Below are 21,072 nucleotides of genomic sequence, written 5' to 3'. Positions count from 1 at the left end.
ACATCTTTGTGACCCCCTTTTGTTGCTCTTTTGAAGATAATCTTTGTTCCAAAGAGTATTTAATACTATCATGATATTTTCTTACCTTGAAGTGTCTTTCCATTAGGTAAAGTCTCCATTACTTTAGTGCATGTAGTATTTCCAACATTTCATTCTCATAAATAGGTTTGTGTAAATACTTTCCTTTGATTCGAAGACTTTCAAAAGCAATGGGTCTTCCTTCTTGCATTAAAACAACACCAATTCCATTTCCTAAGGCATCACATTCCATAATAAAGGTTTTTGTGAAGTTTGGCATAATTAAGACCGGTGCTTGGCACGTTGCCTCTTTAAGATGTTCAAAGGCCTTAGTTGCATATGGAGTGGAAGAAAATGCATCTTCATTTAGTAATGTTGCTAGAGGTGATTCTATTCTCCCATAATTCTTAAAAAACATGGAATAATACCCTGTCAAATCGAGAAATAATTGAATATGCTTTATGGTTGTGGGGATTTTCCATTCCTTAATGGCTTTAATTTTATTAGGGTCTACCTTAACATGCTCATGAGATACAAAATGACCCAAATATTCCACCTCCTGTACTCCAAAGAAACATTTGGAGATTTTTGCATATTATTGTTTCTCCTTCAATAGCTTGACCCTTCCAAGACTTGTTGTAGATTAGTATATCATCAAAAAATACTAACACAAATTTTCTAAGGAAGGGTTTGAAAATGAAATTCATTAAACCTTGAAATGTGGAAGGTGCATTAGTAAGGCCAAAAGGCATGACCAAAAAATCGTAATAACCCTGATGAGTTCTGAATGTTGTTTTCAGAATGTTTTCAGTATTCATTCTAATTTTATGATATATTGGATGAAGATCCAACTTGGTGAAATAAATTTCTCCATAAAATTCATCCAACAATTCATCAATGATAGGAATAGGAAATTTATATTTAATAGCAAGCTTATTGATCTCCCTATAATCCGGACACATACACCATGATCCATCGTTTTTGTGCACCAATAATACTGCAGCAGAGAAAGAAATTTGACTAGATTGAATTATACGAGACTCTCACATTTCCGCAACCATATGTTCAATTTCACTATTTTGGGCCTAGTGATATCTATAAGGTCTGATGTTTGGAGGAATAATTCCTAGGATCAAATGAATATCATGATCATGTTCATGAATAGGTTGGATGCCTTTGGGAGTATAAAATACCTTGGAATGATTTTCCAATACCTTTTGGATATCTCAAGAAATATATGATTTAGATGTTTGAACCTCTAGTGAGCATAATTGTGTAATTATGCCCTGTTGTTATTTCTTCTGAAGATTTTTCATGCCATTAGAGTTGATTATCTTTCCTGGTTTCCCTGCAATACCCCTTAATTGAACTTCCTTTACTTCCCAAAAAAAATTCAATAAAAGTTCTTGGAAATTAAAATCTATCATCCCCAAAGATTGTAACCATTGGACTCCTAATACAACAATAGCACCACCCATTGGAATGGAAAAAATTGGACTATTCAATACATACTCCCCCATGATTAACTTGATATTATGGCACTTACCAAAGAAATTTATAGTTCCTCCATTTGCAACCATCACTTGATACTTTGGTGTTGGATATAGGAGGTAGTTCAATTCCTTGGTGATCTTACAATGAATAAAATTATGCGTACTACCTGAATCAATCGAAACTTTTACCTTTTTCTTCTTGATATATCCTTCTATATTGAGATTTTGAGGAGTGGTAATTCCTGCCAATGCATTACAACAAATGGTCGTATTCATTTCTCCTTTTTGTGGGGTTGGCTTCTGGTGTATATCCTCCTCTTTTGATGTTTATTGTTCCTTTTCTTCCTCCTCTTCACAACCTATGTAGAATAATTTCTTCTCATAACACTTGTGACCTTTAGTTTATTTTCTATCACAATTGTATCAAAACCCTTTTGCTCCTTTTTCCTCCAATTGTTGTGGCGTCAACCTTGTAGGTTGTTGAAGGCTAGGAGGAACAAAACTTCCATATTTATAGTTGTGAGTGGTAGACTTCCTTGTTGCCGTAATCTTTCTTTCAAATTTTCTTGCGATTGTGAATGCCTTCTCTAATAAATCATATTCCCAAAGGCAAACCTCATGTTGGATGTTATCCTTCAAAGTCCCTATGAATAAATCAATACTATGCTACTCTAGAATATTTGTTACCCTGATATTCAATTTTTGGAACTCCTCAATGTGCTCCACCATTGAACCCTTTTGTTTGAGATTTATCAATTGTCTAAAGAAGGTGTCGCTCTCTGTATCCTCATAATGTGCTATAATTTCCTCCGTTAAAATTGAACAAGTGACAAGTGGTTTTTGAGAACAAAGCCATCAATACCATACAAACTGATTAGGTTCTAAATATAAAGATGCAATGCATAACTTTTGTGTGTGTTGCACATCATGAATATCAAAATATTGCTCCATTTGTAGTATCAATGTTACTAGATCCTTGCCATAAAACTTACTCATATCGATCTTTGGAATGTGGTGGGTGTTAAACCCAACATTGGAGTCTCTGAAACCATAATTCATGTTCCTTTTATTCTTCTCGTGAGTTTCATGGGAAAAGTACAGTCTGTGCACTTTCAATCACTTTTTACAAAATTCAAATCTGAATCTTTGAGAGAATGTTATGACGATTTTACCTAGGTTGCATGTTTGAGATGAAATTATGGAGCCTGCAAAAACCCTAACTTCCTTGGATCACATCTTTGAAAATATAGCGAACCAAGATTTGAAATTTGTACACAAAGTTAACCAATATTTCAGCTCCACTTGGTTGCAATTTTAACTTCCGAAGCCTCGTAGAAAAAAGCTATAGCGAAAATACCAAGATGACCTGTTTGAAGAAGCGAATCCTTAGAATCCAAAGCTCTGAAACCAAATGTTATGAAACCAACTCACAAAATAGAAGAAACGATAGATCAATGAATTTAAAATTAGCCTCTTTGAGGGGGAAACCTCATTTACATTACATAAATGAACAATTCTTGGATGATACAAATGATAAGACCTCCTTGGTATATTTAGGAGTCTAAGAGGTCACAATATATTCAAAGCCTACATATCAATAATAATGTAAGGGCACAACAATGACAATAGGGGGCTACACTAACAATAATAATAACCTGAATACACTAGTATTATAGGGACCTAACAACCATTGTCTTGAAAATTTGCAGGAAACCCTTTAAAGAAGAAAAACTTAAAAATGTGAGAAATCTCATACTCTTCCATGAAAACATTTGGGAGGCTTCTAAAAATTTAAAATTACATAAAAAAAAATCAAAGGGATTCGTGTCCTCCTCAATGAATGCCACATCGCTCTTTTGGAAGCATTGGAATCAAATTCGTTTAGGGTGGGGTGTCGATGCTCCTGCATCAAACTCTTGCACTTGAAAATATTCATGATCTCCCAATTGTTCATCTTCATTAGTGCATCCCATTTGTTCACAACCTTGGTCCTCTTTTCCTCATGTATCTGTAAGTGAGTTGCAACCATTGTCTCCACTGACACCTTACTGACGCTCCTCCTCTAGCTCATAATTTTGGCATCTTACTTTTCCTCCTCTGGAACCTCTTGAGCTTCCTCTGCTCGCTTGGTCATTGCACACTTGCTCACCTCTCCTTGACAATTCTACAGACAACCACAGCTATGGAATTTTCCTCTTGCTGAAAACCTTGCCCTTATTCCCATGCTCCGATACCACTTGATGACAAACTGAACTTGGGGTTGCTTCAAATCCATTAATTGTTAGTTATGGGTTGACGATTTTGAATTTTATTTCCCTCTTAATTGCAATAATGTGCTCTTCCTCTCGTTCAACCCCACCTCTGACATTTTTGTTTCTGTTCAGAAATGCATATAGGGTCATCTCCCTTTCACAAAATTTCCACAACATAATTCTTGACAACAACACTCATATTCCCACCTAAGAATGGAGGTAAAACCCCTTTTAATTTTCTTCAGCTAGATGACATGTGTAGGGATCAACTTATTTCGAGGCCTGACCATCTGGTTTGGTCCCACCCGAGTCGGTGTTCATCTGGTTGGATCCCTTTTTGGCTTCTTCTCATGGGTAAGGCCCGACCACACATCGCTTCAACCTCATTTCTCTCTCATCCTTTACGATGATTTCTTTTTATTTATTTGTCTTGTGGTGATGTTGATGATTTTTTATTAAAAAAAACTCCATGCCCATTCCTTCCCTGCGTCTGAACTTCTTTGGACCTTGAGCTCTATTGCCGATATTTTAGGCCCTTCACAATATCTGTTATACAAAGGCCCCTTACCAAGATTAACGATGATTTGTCTTGGACCTTCCCTCGCTTGAAACAATTCTTTCATTATGGATATAACCCTACAACAATATGCTAAGTACCATCTCCCATCAGGCACGATATAAAAAATATGATAACCATGAGGAACAATTAGGGCGCGGGGATTTAAAGAAAAACACACACAAAATTCACATAAAATGCAAGCTACTTATATATTCAAAATAAATATGATTACATATGGCCTCTCAACTTGACGACCCTCGACCTAACTCAAATATCCCTGGTTGTGACTCTCGCCTTGATTTATTCATTGGTTGGCCACTTTACTTAAAATTTTTGTTGGGCCTGTGTTATACTCTTTCCACGACTAGCTGGATGGGACCCAAAGATGGTGGGTGGACCTGCCATGGTTTTGCGCATGGGTTTTGCACATGGTTTTCTGCCCATGGTATTCTATAGATCTGGTCAAGGGAACTATGGTTATGTTCTAATTGAGAGTTAATGGATTGGGGTTTATGAATGTTTTGACATGTATATATATGTATTGTAATATTGAAAGGGACATAATGAAAAATCAATCTGGTAGCCCTGATTTTTGGATCTAGGGGAAAATCTCTATATATATTTAATTTATGTTCTCTCCAATATTTATATATATATTTTAAGAATTCATTTGCAGGTAATTTCTGTACAAGGTTAAAACCTACATTTGGTATCAGGGCTATTTCGGCTTCAAGGGGACGCCTTTTCTACTGAGGGTTTTTGTCGGGCCCATGGTAGACCCTATTATAGTGGGAGATTGGTTGGATTGGTTCTTATGGTGAAATAAGATGACGAACAGTGGAAAGATAGAGATCAAGAAATTCAATGGACAAAGTTTTGAGTTGTGGAAGCTCAAGATGGAGGATCTGTTGGTGGATAAAAATTAGTGGATCGTAGTAGATCTAGGTACTAAACCAATGAAAATTTCAACAAAAGACTAGGTGAAGTTGGATCAGAAGGAAAAGAGAATAAATGTATGTGTATCTCATATTTAGTATTGTTGAATGTATAAGGGGAAGCTACAAGCAAAGCTTTGTGGGACAAGTTAGGGACTTTGTACAAATCTATGTCTTTTGTGAACAAACTATTCTTGCGGAAAAAATTGTATAACTTGAGGATGAAGGATAGAGACTCAATAAGAGAGCATCTGAACGCCTCTAATACTATGGTAAGCTAGTTTTTATATATTGATATAAAAATTTCGGATGAAAATAAATGCATAAGTTTGCTGTGTTCTCTACCAAATTCATGGGATAGTCTCATTGTTGTTATAGGTAGCAATACAAATGCCTTGAAGTTTGATGAAATAGTCTCATCCTTTTTGTTGGAGGAGATGAGACGATAAAATATGCAGAGCCAAAATGGAGATGCCTTGTCTATAAGAGGGCGGTCTTAGAACATAAACAAAAATAAGTCCTCAAGTGGGAGATCTAAATCTTTAGGAAAACCTGTAAAGGTGTGATGGAAATGTGGAAAATAAGGGCACTATAAAAATGATTGTAAATCTAAAACTCCTGAAAAATTAAAAGGATCTGATGATGCTCCTTTCGCAGAGGCAAAAACCACCTCAGATGAAGGTGGGGATGTGTACTTGGATTCTTCTTCAAGTACACATGTAGATCAAGAGGCATGGTTGATTGACTCAGGTGCATCCTTTCACTTCACTACCCATATGGAGTGGTTTTGCTAGTATGAGAAATATGATGGCGGTGATGTATTCTTAGGGGATGACAGGAAGGCAAAAAATCATAGAACGTGGAAAAGTAAGGCTAAAGTTGCAAGGTGTAAGGACTAGAACACTTCCTGGTGTTCTGCATATTCCTGCATTGGCCAGAAATATGATTTTTGTAATAAATATGGATGATGTAGGTGTAAAAACAATGTTCGAGAAAGATACCTGCAAGACGGTCCAACAAACATTGGTATTGATGCGGGGTGTTCAAACTAGAACTCTATATAAGCTTCTCGGTAGCACTTTTATCGATGGGTGCAATAGTTCTGTGGTTCCTGAAAGCGAAGAAAAAATATAGTGGTCTCTGAAGAAAAGACCATGCTACGGCATAAAAGGCTTGGAAATATTGGAGAGAAGGGCCTTCAAATTATGCATGGTAATGGTATGATAAGGGATGTCTAAATTCTCTCTTGATTTTGAATTTTGTGAACATTGTGTATATGAGAAGTAGAATCAAATGAGTGTTCCCTAAGGTGCAAAGACGACGAAAGGGATATTAGAGTTTGTGCATAGTGATGTGTTTGGACCTGTGTTGGTTCCATCACTGGGTAAGTCTATGTACTATGTCTCATTTATAGATGACTTCTCGATGAATACATGGATATATTTTCTTAGGAAGAAATCTGAAGTCTTTGAAGGGTTTAAATAATTTAAGGCTCTGGTGGAAAATTAGACAGAGAAGAAGATTAAGGTGTTGAGGACAGACAATGATGGAGAGATTTCAAGAAGGAATTTGAATAGTTATATAAGAAGTGTCGTATAGCACTGCAGTGGACTACTACATACACACCTCAACAAAATGATGTTGCAGAAAGAATGAACAGGACGTTGATGGAAAAGGCAAGAAACATGCTCAGCTGGCGCTAGACTAGGGTAGGAATTCTAGGCATATGCAATGGATATTTCATGTTTCCTGTTTAACATATCACCTTCATCAACATTGGAGGATAAGTCTCCACATGAGATATGGACTAGTAAGAAACCCTCTCTTTCAAATATGATGGTATTTGGCTGTGATGGATATGAACATGTTCCAAAGGAGAAAATAACCAAGTTGGATAGTAAATTTGAAAGGTGCATCCTTATTGGGTATAAGGATAGTTTAAAAGGCTATAAGCTTTGGAACCCAGAAACAAGGAAGCTTGTGTACAACTAAGATGTTGTGTTTAGAGGCGAAAGATGTTATTAAACATGAAGTCCTACCAAAGGAACTTGAGAAGATAGAGTTTGAAATAAAGGAGGAAGAATTTGACTCTACAATAGAACAAGAATCAGAAGAGAAAGAGCCAAAGACTCCAATTTTGAGAATATCAGTTCGAGAGAGAAGGAAACTAGAGAGGTATAGTCCATTTGCTTTCTGTTCAAATTTTGCTTTGTCTATTATTGATGATGATCCCAGAACTGTCAGGGAGGCAGTGGATTTAAAGGATAACAAACTTTGGAAAGAAGCCATGGTTGATGAAATGACATTTTTGGACAAAAATGAGGCTTGGGATGTAGTGGAGTTGTCAGCTAGAAGGAAATCTATGACAAAAAATGGGTGTTTAAGAAGAAGATGAATGCAGAAGGAAAGGTGGAGAAATACAAAGCTCGGTTGGTAGCAAAAGGTTATTCTCAAGTGTCAGGAATTGATTTTGGTGATATATTTTCACCTGTTTCCAAGTTATCTTATATTAGATTACTTTTATTAGTTTCTGCTATGTTTAATTTTGAGGTAGAACATATGGATGTGAAGACAAAATTTCTTCATGGGGATCTAGAAGAAGCGATCTATATGAAGAAACCTGAAGGTTTTGCGGTGAAGGGTAAGGAAGAACTTGTATGCAAGTTAAAAAATTCTTTGTATGGGTTAAAACAATCACCAAGAATGTGATATCGAAAATTTGATACATATATATATAGGGACTTGGCTTCACAAGGAGCAAAGCGGATCACTATGTGTATTTTAAATTAATTGGTGACCGTGTTATTTATTTGGTATTGTATGTGGATGATATGTTGTTGATTGGAAATAACAAAGAAATCATCCAGGATTTAAAGATCCAATTATCCTCCAAATTCGATATGAAGGATATTGTTGTTGCAAACTATATTTTGAGCATGGAAACTAAATGAGATCAAGTAAAAAGGAAGCTCTGGTTAAACTAGAGGAAGTATGTAGAGATAATATTGCAAAGGTTTAATATGCATGATAGTAAACCGGTGAAGGTTCCTATTCTTGTAGGTGTAAAGTTATCTACTGAACAATGTACCAAGACACAAGAATATGAAGAGGACATGTCTCGTGTTCCATATGTGAGTGCAGTTGGTATCCTGATGTGTGCAATGGTATGTAATAGACAAGACATTTCACATGCAGTGGGAGTATTGAGCAGGTTTATGTCAAAATCAGGGAAGGAACATTAGACAATGGTGAAGCAGGTTTTCAGGTATTTGCGTGGCACTAGTGATTATGGTTTGTGCTACGAAGGAAGACTAGGGTTGGACAAAGTTTTGGACATTCATGGCTTTGTTGATGTAGACTAGGCTAGAGATCTGGATTGGAGAAGATCTACAAGCAGTATGTGTTTAACCTATTTAGAGGAGTAGTCAGTTGGATGAGCAAGTGACATTCTGTAGTGGCACTTTCAACTACAGAGGCAGAATACATGGCAACCACCCATACAAGCAAGGAAGTAGTTTGGTTGCAGAGATTGTGTTCAAGTATGGGGTTGGTACAATGAGCTATAATAATAGACTGTGAAAACCAAAGTGCAATTTTCTTGGTAAAGAACCATGCTTATCATTCAAAGACAAAGCACATTGATGTTCAATATTACTTTGTGAGGGATATGGTTGAGGACAAAAATGTGTTGCTGGTAAAGGTGGATACTTTGAAGAATCTTGCAGATGCACTGATGAAGTCTGTGAGCACTGAGAAATTTTCTTGGCATAGAGAAACAATGGGTGTTGCAGGGTGGGACCAATGACTAAGCTCTCCTGTGACCTCCTGTGTGGAAAGAAAACAACAAGTGGGAGAATGTTGGGTGTTTGTTATATTCTTTCCATGACTAGTTTCACACACGAAACCGAAGGATGGTGGGAAAACCTACCCATGGTTTTGTGCATGGGTTTTGCAGATGGTTTTGAGCATGATGATTTTATGCCCCTGATATTTTGTAGATATAGTCAAGGGAACTATGGTTATGGTCGTATCCAGGGTTAATGGATTGGGGTTTATGAATGCTTCGGCATGTATATATATGTATTGTAACATTGAAAGGTATATAATGAAAAACCAATCCGGTAGTCCCAATTTTGTGATCCAAGGGAAAATATCTGTGTATATTTGTTTTATGTTCTCACCATTTTATTTGTTTTTTGTTGTTGTTGTTTTTTTTTGTTTTTTTTTAAGAATTCATTTGCAGGTAATTTCTATATAGGGTTAAAACCTACAATTTGTAGGCACTTATTTTAAAGAATCAAAACTTAACACAATGAGGAATCTCATCCCCTGCCACAACAACCTTCTAAATTCTTTTAAACATTTAAAATTACATAAGTAAATCAAAGGGATTTGTGTCCTCCTCAATGACTTCCAAACTTCTCTTCTAGAAGCATTGGAATCAAATTCGATTAGGGTGGGGTGTCGATGCTCCTACATCTATCTTCAATGGAGAAAACCGACTCTTTTATGATGTAAATATTTTTATTATAAGTGACAAATCTTGTCATTGTTATTATTTTCCAAAATACAGAATTGATGGTAAGCAGCTGTAGATTCCACATTGAAAAAGGTAGTTTGGATTTTAGAGTGCACAGGGCTTAAATGAGCCCCATTTAAACCCACCTATGATTTACAAGATTTGGGTTCATTCAACCTTTATTTTTTCTTTCTTCAAAACCCTCTCCTGTCTTCATGCCCTTACAGTCTCGTCGTAACTAGGTATTGTTTAGTTGACGTCTTAGTGGCATCTGCACCCACATTCAAACTAGTATGACTATTACTGCCTCAGTTCTAGAGAGGTTGCACATCGTACTTGAGAAACATAGCAGGTCTGTACTTGTGGTGGACATTACTTGCCAAGTTGTAAGAGGCAACATTACACCACCATAGTAGATGATCAAAATTCTATTATCAATAATATCAATCAAGCAATGAACATGTTTTAGATATTGATAAGATGTAAAATTGGGCCATCTTTCCAAAACTAAGTGGATAGATTCCTATATGCCTAAATTCACAAGCAATGATGCCTTTAGTTATATTCAGAAAGCCAAAATTGTGAACGATTTGGAAATCCTCCACTATTTGAAGTGGGTAATGAAAAAGAGGAATATTTTTAGTCCCATGATGAAATTGCTGAAAGAAAGGTGAAATTATACTCCATTAGTCACCATTGATTATCATGAAGGATGTGGCAACGTTTTGAAGACTCGTGGCCATGCAGTTACAAGTTCAAATGATAGACAATATGCTTCCAAAGCCAAGAAGAATTTTGTTGAAGAATATTGACATGTTTTTGAACTTCACGAGATGCAAATGAATAAGCCTTTCTCTTGGTTCATTAGATCTACGATCTATGTCAATTTGAGTGAGAAGGAGGATGAAAGTGGCCTTACCAAATCTGTGGGGATGAACCAATAATTGTGGAGTTTTCTCTGTGCATTGGGTGAGGTGCAATACCTCAATATAACATTTTTCTTGGATCTTACTATTTTCCTTTCTTCTAAGTACACTTCGAGAAACAAAGATGAGAAGGTATTTTTAATGACCAGAGTAATTATTGGTATTGTTTCTGTGAATAGTCAATGGAGAAGTATGTTTAAAGGCCCTAGGAATTGTTGTGGAATTCTAAAAAACTGATGAACATTGTATCAACAATCAGTGGAAGCCTTGACTGGGATTCTGAGGAAGTCCACATTGTTAGAGGTGAAAAAGTCAAGAACAAGGAACTTTGACTCAATCTAGACAGGGATACCTTGATGTAATCTTGAGCAAGCTCACCAATCTAATTCATTGTCACAAGAAATTGTATATTTCTACAAACAAGCTAGACTATAACTATTTTGACAAGTTGAGGTCTTGTTTCAAGGTCTCTCTCTCTTGTATGTTATAAATATTTATAGGGGAAGAATATTGAATGGTACAATGAGACTACTCTCCTCAACAAAGGCCAACATGTTTATTTTCATCGTTACATGAGATTGAAAATAGACACATGAGTTTTCTTCAAGGCAAAGACTCATGTGGATACCTTCAATAACTTGACAAAGATTGTGAGGATGGAATCAATACCTGTTAACCTTGACACCAACAAAGACAAAGAGTGATTTAGGAGTAACAAATATAGTAGATAAATATAACGGATTTTTTAAGTTCATATAGGTTAATTGCAAGGGTTTAACATGATGGGACATATTAACCATTTCCCAAGACTTTTATTGGCAGCATGAAGCCAAATTTGACAAGTAATCAGGGGATGAATCAATGAATGGAACATATGAACAAATAAGTTTTTGCAAAATGTCCATAGCATTTTGTCTTACAATAATTTCTTAATTCCAATTAAAGCAGATGATAAATATTGCAAACAAGTAAAAAAAGTCCAAACACAGACATGTCAATTCTGAATTGAAATCATTAAAAAAAAACATAGTTGGTACAAATTACACATTGTTAAGTTTCAATTAGGCCTCATGAGATTTTATCTCAAACATTATTGCAAGAAATATTAGAATGCCAAAAATAGAGAAGATGATGTTCGTTCCTCATGACACATTATGAGTCTCCCTCTCTCACGTCTATCATCAAATACAATTGAGTATTGCTGCAACTCTAATAAAATGCACTAAGGCCAAGCTTCTTGCAGATGTCTGGTCTATATATATGGTAATGGATTTGACCAATTAATGAAATTTTTCCCTAGAAAGATTCCTTAATTTGCATAATATCATTATAGTCTAATTAATATAAATGAAATTAGGGTAGTTTATGCCATATAATCAAGCACATTTTAATTAGTAAAAAAACTTTGCAAATCTGTTTTGTTAACCCTCTCCTGGAAATAATCAATTGTATCTAGGGGCCAAATATACATTATCATCGAGAAAATCCCGATTCTAGGATTACATGAGATCTTGGTTCAACAATGAAAATATTGGCATGTCAGGCCACACATTGAGGTTCAATTCCCCTAGGGGGACAAATAAAGGGGTGAGAATAGATCCACGTTCTCGGTGATTTTGATGGATAAACACTCTATCATCACAACAACTTAAGCAAAGATAATTGCTTTTGATTAAGGGTTCACTAGGTAAGGACAACTTTACATGAGAAAATAGATCAACCGTACAAATTACATTTACAGGCCAATTGTAATGATTTTGGAGTTAAAAAAAAAGCACTTAAAAAGATTAGAGATTTTACACAACATTTGAAATTTGATCTCTTTAGGACATGCATTTTTCAAACCAAGGTAAAAGGCTCAACTGTTTATGTAGGAGAAGATACTTCTAAGATGGAAGTAGTAGCTCAGACATTTGAACAAAAGAAAGGAATCATGGATAAGTAAAGAGTTACCTATTTTTCTAAAGGAATGTAATGATTATGTTGCATTCTTAGATTTTATTTCAAATAAAAATCAAAAGCATTTTTTGAATTTCTCATATGAAAATCAAATTCATGCTATTAAAGAAAAGATCATAATGAGAAGAATTATACGCTATATAGCAGCAATGAGGAGAAAATTCATGAGAGTTCTGATTGTGAACCTTATATAATCAAGTGACAATGCAAAACTTTTTCTATGAAAAGAATTGTAGGTGAGGATATAAGTTACGAAGATTCAAGTAGAATATTGCCAACAACTGAATGTTATAAGCTAGAAAATTCAATGGAGAACACATTTAGGAGTCCTTTGAAGGGAAATGGTAACATAGACCACAACACTTTGAGTAAAGTTAAAGATATATAGAATAATCAATGAAAAAGAGGTTCTCTAAAATCTACATTGAAAATCAAAGGTCCATCTCTTCCTATTGAGTGACATTTTGGAGGCAATTGTATCATAGAATGACAATTGCTATTATGCTGAGAGGTGCATTTTAGAACCCAGTGTGCGATGTGTGATTATGTCCACACTCAACATGGAGTTGACACGTATCCCTCTTAAAAAAAAAAGGAAAAAAGGAAAAATCTCTAGATAAAAAGAAATGTCCGCTATAATAAAAAACAAAAATGAATATGCAAGTTTAATTATTTTTAATTAAAAGCATTATAGAACATCAATAATCCCAACCTCAGTATGGTCACTCAATTTTTTATTGGTATTACAACCAATGTAGTAAAAATACTTCACTCTCTCTTGTTATAAATAAAATATTTCATGTCCAAATGGTGTAATATAATTTCATATCAACTTTAAAAAGAGAAAAATTAAACTTTATACTTTTCAAAAATATTTTAACACATGATTTAGACAAACTATTTGAAGATCTATGTTAATTAACTTATTCCAATATCAAATTCATATATATCAATATATACAAAGAAAATGTTAAAAGAAAATATTTTAATGTATACAATACATTTTTAATAAAATGTTTGAAAGTTAAAAAACAAAATAAATAATATCAAATGCTTCATAATAAGAATAAGAAGTGGGATATTTGTAATTCATTCAATTCTTATTATAAAATTAATATGTGGAATTTAAACATATTCATAATAATAAAAAAATTCATTGTAGGTCATAAATAATATATTTTAATATGCAAGACTAAGTAATATTGATGTATACTTAAAAATACACTGATAACAAAATAACCTCTTTAAAGTGGACAATGTAGTCCACAAATAAAATGTCTGAATTCATTCATTGAGATCCATCAATGAATGAGAAAGATGGAAATATAATTTAATATAATATAATTTAATTATATATATATATATATATATATATATTCTTTAATATTTAATATTTAATATTTAATATTTTTTTTTGACTTCTAAAAGATATTTTCAACTGAAGAGATTTGATCCCTCTCAACGCATGCTAGATTCATGCTTAAGATGGATCAATACTAGTAATCAAAAACAAAAAGGAATATACATTTTTTTCAATACTTTGAAAGAGCTTTTCACCTGACGAGATTTGATGCCTCTCGGTGCTTGCTAGATATGTGGTCAAGATGGATCTATAACGATTGATATAAAGATGATGGTGAAATTAAATATTCATAGTAACTAACATGAAAATGGTTAGGACATTTTTTTATGTCATGGATCAACCCTATCATTTGATACGAGGATTTGAGGAATCATAATTGTTATTATTTTCAAATCTACTGGCAAATGTTTGGCTTGTTATCCGCACATGTTGTATACGTCATGTTCAATATACTAATGTTGTTAAGGAGTCTTCTATAGAGGATCCCTTAGTAGGGTCAACTTTTTTATTGCTTCAGTCTCAAGTAGACTATAGAGATAAAAGGTAAATTCACAAAGGAAGGGGGTTGCCATATATTTGATCTCCCATGATAGCTTGTTTGTGTTAAGATATAACTGTTGTGGAGAAAAACATAACAATAGACACAACATGCCACATAACTATAGGTGTTCTTTATTCATGTACTGATATAACACTCAAAATAAATAAATTCGAATTTAAAGTAACCTATTGGCATATTACAAATTGTCCATTTATGTCATTAATGAAGGCAAATTGAATGAAGTGAATATCCATTGTTGAATTAGTCCTTTACAGAGAAAGGCTTGTATATGGCTCAACAATATTATCCAAATTTTACACCTATAGAGTAAGTGTTAATTTCTTTTGAACCCATATTTAGATTTAATGCCTAGTAAAATATGTTTAGAATAGAAAATAAAATTTACACCTAATTTTTATACACCAAACATATTTGGTTCCTAACTTAACATGCACAAAAAAATTAAAAACAACAATGAAACCAAACACATAATCAATATGACACAATTTTACCCTGGAAACCTCAATGTGGGGATAACAAGCAAACTTGGGCTCTATTTAGCTTCTGAAAATGGGAATTATAGAAGGGCAATTATCCCCAAAAATCACATCAACAAAAAACTCAATCTCTTCCCTATATGATCCTGCCCAAAACAAAATGTTCGACCCATAGATTATTCTATACAACAAAATAAATTTAACCTATTTGGCCCTAAAAATTCATGGGTGTATGAGTTGATATTTCCACCCTTTCAATTGCTCTTAAAGTCAACTTGTGTGTTGTTCCTCTTTTGCTATAAGTTCAACCCTATTATTGTCAATTGAATGCTCAATCTCTCTTATGCCAAATCGAATGCCCCTAAACAACTTGATTTTCTCTTCATAGTGGTTGACCTAATCTCCAAAGAGATGGAGGGTTGGGATTGGTTCTCTACTCTTGAGATCAATGGTCATGACTTAATCTATCATTGGCCTTTTTAACTTTATAAAAAATTGGCGAATAAAGTTAATAATTAAATTATTGATTTTAGCCTAAGGTTTAGACCTATGAAATATTTAAATTTATCTCTAGAAGTGAATTTAGGTGACTGACTGCATGTCATGGCACCTGAATAATGTAGAATTACCTTCCAAGCTATAGTTTCAACACTCCTTAGCGAGCAAGGTATTTTGCACAACACCTAACTTATCCCTGAAGAATACAAACTTGCACTTCATCAAGGCCTTATTAAGGATGCTTATTACCTGCTTATATGTAAATATGTATTGTAGCTTCACAATCACCTTCTACACACATAATGAAGTGGTTCCTGATTTGAATGTGTTTCGACTTGTCATGAAACACCGGATTGTTAGAAATCTTGACGTAACTCTGATTTTCATAGTGAATGATAGTTGGCTACAACTCTTTTCAAACAACTCCACGAGGAGCCTACAAATCCAAATGGCCTCATAGGTTGCTAGGTTGGCAGCCATGTGTTCAACCTCAACAAAACATAATGAAATTGATCTATGTTTCTTCATGAATCAAGAAACAACTCTTGATCCTAGACTGTAAGAACATCATAGAGTGGTTTTTCTCTTAGTTCTACTTCTTACCAAATATGCATCTATACACCCCTCCATCTTCACTCCATCCTGCTGAATATAACTCAACCCATACTGAACTATGCCATAAAGACGTCTCGACACATGTTTTGTAGCTACCTAGTGAACTCATTTAGGATCTACCATGAATTATCTAAGGGTGTTAACTGATTTTTTTTTCTAGTATGGTGTTGACTAGATACACAAGAGAGGCAATAAATTATTTGTATAATGTAGGGTCTATTTCCTTTGATATTTACTTGTCAACTTTCTTCTAGTTGGTCACTAGACGTGTAGCCATGGGTCTGCAATCCTCCATCCTAAATCGCTTCAAGATCTCAATTGTATACTTTCCCTATCCAAGGAAGGTATCTTCCTCTTTCTAGCACACCTCAAAACCCAAAAAAATAGTGCATCAACCAAAAGTCCTTCATCTTGAACTCTGTAACTAGGTCAATCTTGCATTCTGTTATGATCCTCTCAGAACCTGTAAGAAATAGGTCATCAACATAAAGCACCAAAATGAGAGGTTCTCCCTTTATCTGAATGTAGTACAGGTTCACGTATGCCTCACTCTTGGTGAAGCCCACACCCTAGAAGTAATCGCCAATCCACGCATACCACGCTCTATGAGGTTGGTGTTGGGTAATTCAATTGATGGTTAAATTACGTCATTAAATTGTCAAACCAAGGTTCGTGTACTTGTGAACTGCATGTGCACAATATATGCTAGGAGTTTTATTTTTGATTTAAGACAAAATATAATTTCTAATCTATTGAAGAAAATTGCAAATCCTAGTCAAACGGGATTAACTCATATCAATTCTACACACATGTTCTTTTATTCAAAATTGTATTCTTAAAGGTGAAATGAAATGAAAACTTTATGTTATTAAACTGAATTGGAAATTATTCCACTTGACAAAAATTGAAATTTATTCTACTGAACTGAATTGAAAATATTATTCCAATGAGCATAATTAAAACCCTATTCTATTTCAATGAATTGAAATGCTATTCTAATTGACGGAATTTGAAATCTCTACACTATTAAATTGAAATAAAACTTATTTTAAGCTCTTTGAAATTTCATCTATTTAAATCTGCACTAAGGAACAAAGATTGAAAATGATGATCTAAATTACAACTCTGATAGACTACTAATGTGCGCAATTATGGCTAGAGTCAATATGTGTTGAAAATGCAACAAGAAAATCCTAATTTAATTTTGTCCTTGAATTAAATTAGGAATAAAATTGTAATTCCACATCTCATGACAACTTGTATTAGTTAACCAAGTTAATTTGACTTAGTTGGCTAAGTTAGTTCAAGTTGAGGGTCTAACTTGAGTCATGTAGAGTGTCTCCTAATTTATAGGATCCCTAGTTGAGTTTATTTTGAGTTGTAATTAATTAATTCAATTTAACCGAGTTAAAGTTAGTTAAAATAGTTCCAACTGTTAGAGGAACTAGTGGGAGGTCTAGTAGTGTGGTGTTGCCTGTAGTGATCAACCAACTAATTGATGATTCACTCATAAATAACTCATGCATGTAAGATCTGAGGGTTACCCAGTTGAGATTGGAGTTCAGTGACAATTTACTATTAGTTGCATAATGATTTGAATTGTACTGGTGGTGAATGTAGTCATTGGAATTCCTATGAGGATTGTGAAATTCCAATTGTGGAATTTCCCTAATTGAAAGGGGCCAATTCTCAAGGAAACAACTATTGAGCCTCCATTTTGTCCAAATTTTCATGATTTAACTGAATAATTTTATGCCTATACTAAGTGTCTAAAATCATTATTATTCGTTTTACACATTATTAAGTTATTATTTAGACGCATTTAGAGCTGACAGTGGTTGTTGATCTATGAACTCTTCTTGTTTTGTTAATTTAATATGAAAATGTCATTAATATCAGGCTCTTTTGTGGCAGGTGCTAAAATTCCTATAGTAGCAGTTTCTATACGAGTTGTGCCTACACCAGCTCTGCCTGCACCAACATGCCTCCACCAACATGCCTGCACCAACATGCCTACTCTAATTTGGGGCATTCATATATTGACACATCTCTAGGGAAATATGAAAGAGGTTTTTATTCAAAATTGTGTTTGAACACTTTGACATAAGCTCAGATACACCCAGGTTGTACAGATTTATGTTTAGGCAATAATTAATGCCTCAGCCCCAAATTCGCAACAGTTTCCAGAATGCCAACTTTTGCCTCGATTTCTGTGCAGGTGAAGGTGAATAGAGAAATTATGGAATATGGGTTTTGGTCCCAGTATATCAAATTGACAAAGCCTCAAATCGATTTCTAAAATTCGTAATGGTCTAAAAGTTACATAGCGGTCTTTGAGGTAGTTTTCTAAAAATAGACTATTTTTCCATAATTTTAGCATCTCAAATTTCAAACGGTCATTTTCGGGCATGATTTCCAAGGCAATGGATCTGAACCAGAAAATTATAAGAGAGGTTATTGTTGCAAATATAACAATCTAGATTTCCTCCAAATTTGTTTCCGAAATTTGTAATGGTTGAGGAGATACATAGATTTCTTTGGAGGCATTTTGTTAAAAAAAAACCTTTTTTTCCAGAATTGTAGAAAATTGGCATATTTGGGAAATTCGTGCCAGATCTTCATTCCTTCAATGGATAAATAGTTGTAGTGATATTATATTGATGAATATCAGTAGGGATTCAATCCCCATGTTGTTTTCTAATGAATATAGCCAAAATTATCATGAAAGAATATTATAAAAGGAGGGAGTCACATAGGTGTGAAGGATGGTTTTTTGGGATATGAAAGATTGTTTTATGTAAATCATATTTGTTTGCAGGAGGAGGGAATCGATCTTGATGTACAGGAACGGAGGAGCTGTGCACTAGTGGGATGATCCCTCGAGGGGACCACTAGAACCAACGCAACATTGTTTTATGAATTTGTAACAAGACTTCTGAAATGAAGTTCTTTGGCAATAAATTCTGAATTATGGTTTCTACTTTGAAATGAGTTTATTTGGCAATCACCTCTGAGTAATTTTGTTTGTCCATACCATTCTAAAGATTGTGACTTAATGGCTGCAAGGGCAACGAGGTGGATGGTTGGGCCCACCAGCGAGTCTGTTGCACCAAACCTCTTAACTTTCTTTTGCTGCATTTTAGTTTCTTGGTTTGAGTGTGATCTTAGATAATTTCACAATTTCATTCCATAGCTCCTTTTCCTTTTCAGTCATTTAATTTTCAATTTCATTCTACAAGCTTTATTTTACTACTCTGGTTATTCAAGTTTAATATCAATGCTTTTGGATGTATTTTCATAAAGGCTGAACTAAAGTAAATAGTGAATGTTTTAACTGTGTCTCTTATTTATTCTTACAAATATTTACCCTGATCTCATTGCTGCATAACAAAGTTTATTTCCAGAATGCAATGGTGAAATAATTGGTGAGAAAGAATTATGGTTAACTTAACTTAACATGCATTCATGGTTGCCTTTGAATATTATATGAGACAGATTCCTGCACTTTTGTAGAAAACACTTATTCTTGCACTTTTGCAAGCATATGCCCGGGTTAGCATAAACAAACATTGTGAAACTTGTTGGCAAAACGCTCACAAAATTATTCATTATAATTAAATGTTGCATATATGATAAGGAAGTATTTAATAAGATCAGGGTAAACAACACGAATTATATATTGGTTCTTATTGCATATTTCTCTTATAACTAAAGTACTGGATTGTCTTTAAGAGAAGCAGTGCATTATTATCTTGATTCTTTTTAAAACATTCGATTATTTCCTTAGATTAGTTGGAATGAAGTTGCCGTGTGATTTCTAGTTTAATTTCATGTTTGGAACATAGCAATAATGTTTTAAGAGGTTTTGCATTCTTTATTTCTTGAATCACATTCTTTTGAGCGGGGCCTACATTCCCTTGTCCCCTGGACAACTGAGGAAGACTTATTGCAGGAGTTAACTCAACCCAGAAGAGGAGCTAGAAGTAGATTCCTAGAGTGTGTTTACTTTGCTTTGAAGAGTATTGTTTATTTTTGCTGAATGATGCTCCTTTTGAATTTCTTGAAGGACCTTGGTTTTTATTTAACAAATCCTTGAGTCATATTCTGGCATATATTGTGCTACACCTCTAAGTTTACTTACCCAGATTGACAAATTGAATGTTGGTGTAAATCTTGCATTTATATCTCCCGACATTTTGGCGTGGTTTTCGGGGAGGCGTTGGAGGATAAGGCCTCAACGATTTGTCATTCTTTTCCGTTTCCTTTGAAATTCAGTTTCTAGATTAACGAGATTCCCCTTGCTTGCTAAAGCATACTGGATGACATTCCCAGAGAGCTCGCAAGCCAGGCTTTCCTTTCTACAAATGAGTGATTTCCTTTACTGCAAAGTGTGATGCCTAATTTGTTTCTTTTACTGCAATTTAGTTTTTATGAGTAATTTTTCTTTCTGCAAAGTGTGATGTTTTTTTTTGCAACAGAGGTTATTTAATTTCCGCAAGTGTGATTTCCTTAGTTTACAATCTTGGTTTTTTTCTTTGTACTGGAATTGATCTTTTGAGTTTTTTAGGTGTTAAAAGAACCCCTCGCTCTCCATCCAGGTGCTGACAAGAATTTCCATCTAGAAGGAAAATCCCAAAAAGTGTGAAGCTATTCAAAGAACTATCTCAAATTCTGGCAGAAGCTTGGGTCTCTGCTTCACAAAAAGAACACATCTTGGCATCAATTAGAAATCGGTCTACTCCCCTAGAAGAAGAGAATCATGAAGAACCAGAATATCTTCCTAGGGAGACCGAGAAGCTATGGATCATACTTGGTGAGGAGAAGCCATGAGAAGAAGAGATTGAAGAACACCAACCTATTCCAGCCCGCACTTTAGAGGATGAACAAAGAAAATTGG

At 34.5% G+C, this 21,072-nt stretch overlaps 1 pseudogene; it reads right to left on the bottom strand.

Annotated features, from left to right (window-relative positions):
• LOC149263120 (suppressor of mec-8 and unc-52 protein homolog 2-like) overlaps positions 1-20,370 on the bottom strand; it is a 49,977-nt pseudogene extending 29,607 nt beyond the window's left edge.
• Positions 20,371-21,072: the final 702 nt, after the last annotated feature.

The sequence above is a fragment of the Pinus tabuliformis genome, chromosome 6, assembly GCF_031772625.1.
Source record: "Pinus tabuliformis cultivar Carrire ecotype Pingquan chromosome 6, CPIR1, whole genome shotgun sequence".
In the NCBI taxonomy this organism is placed as follows: domain Eukaryota; kingdom Viridiplantae; phylum Streptophyta; class Pinopsida; order Pinales; family Pinaceae; genus Pinus; species Pinus tabuliformis.
Note: the sequence above shows the minus strand (reverse complement) of the source record. Positions and strands in the feature narration are given on the sequence as shown.